This window comes from Gossypium hirsutum, chromosome D09 (assembly GCF_007990345.1).
Source record: "Gossypium hirsutum isolate 1008001.06 chromosome D09, Gossypium_hirsutum_v2.1, whole genome shotgun sequence".
NCBI lineage: Eukaryota > Viridiplantae > Streptophyta > Magnoliopsida > Malvales > Malvaceae > Gossypium > Gossypium hirsutum.
Genome location: NC_053445.1, coordinates 23,849,178 through 23,850,452, shown reverse-complemented (window position 1 = coordinate 23,850,452; position 1,275 = coordinate 23,849,178). Strand labels below are relative to the sequence as shown.

Here is a 1,275-nt window from a genome sequence, read left to right as displayed (position 1 = left end):
TGAATCTATTTTTACATTTTGGTTTATTTATTTTCCTGTTTAAATATTTACTTAGTGTGGGTTTGGATGGGCGATTGGGTGCGGTGCAATGCGTTTAGCTTACTTTTTGTCTCACGCTACAGTATCGTTACAGTATCTAATCTCACCGCCACCACTGTTTTTATACTAATCACAGGTAAACGCACCACCCATCCAAACTCATCCTTAATCTTTCTATGATTATTTCAGGTGTTTATGAGTATTGACCAGATTATCGACTTATTCCTTGTGGACCCTAAAATAGAACGAACCTTTCGACAACAAAAAAGACAAGCAAACCAAAGAAGGATCGAAGAGATAAACTTTAAGAATATGAATCAAGGAAACGGAGCAAACCTTGCTCAGAATCCTACCCTTATTGCTGATGATAGGGATAGAGCTTTACGACAGTATGCCGTGCCAGTATTTAACGATCTTAATCTGGGTATTAAGAGAACCAAAATCGAGCCACAACAATTCGAGCTGAAGCCAGTCATGTTCTAGATGCATCAGACTGTGGGCCAATTCAGTAGAATGCCTACTGAAGATCCTCATCTTCACTTAAGACTATTTATGGAAGTGAGCGATTCTTTCAAGTTAGTCGGAGTACCCGAGATGCATTACGACTGAAGCTGTTCCCATATTCGCTAAGAGACAGAGCTCATGCCTGGTTGAACTCATTGCCACCGAACTCCATTTATACATGGCAAGATTTAGCCGAGAGATTACTCATGAAGTATTTCCCGCCGAGCAAGAATGCCAAGTTGAGGAATGAGATCACCGCCTTCCAACAAATGGATGATGAGTCCCTGTATGAAGCATGAGAAAGATACAAAGAGTTATTACGAAAGTGCCCTCATCATGGAATCCCATATTGTATTCAACTTGAGACATTCTATAATGGTCTCAACGCTCATACGAGGATGGTAGTAGATGCCTCTGCTAATGGTGCTCTCCTTTCTAAGTCTTATAATGAGGCTTACGAAATTATTGAGACGATTGCCAGCAACAATTATCACTAGCCAACCAATCGAGCAGTGTTAGGAAGACGAGTCGCTGGAATACAGGAAGTGGACGCTCTCACTTCACTCGTATCTCAAGTATCTTCAATATTCTCAATGCTTAAGAATCTTACCACTAATGGCTCTAACAGTTTTGTAGCCCAACCACCTAACCAATTTGTGAATATAGCTTGTGTGTATTGTGGGGAAGAACATTTGTTTGAAGAATGTCCATCGAACCCCGAATCTATATATT

General features: G+C 40.5%; 1 non-coding gene across 1 annotated transcript; it reads right to left on the bottom strand.

The window, feature by feature from the left end:
- Positions 1-779: 779 nt before the first annotated feature.
- On the bottom strand, positions 780-886 carry LOC121221437 (small nucleolar RNA R71). Its single transcript, XR_005918828.1, has one exon. It is a non-coding gene; the product is annotated as a small nucleolar RNA R71 (small nucleolar RNA).
- Positions 887-1,275: the final 389 nt, after the last annotated feature.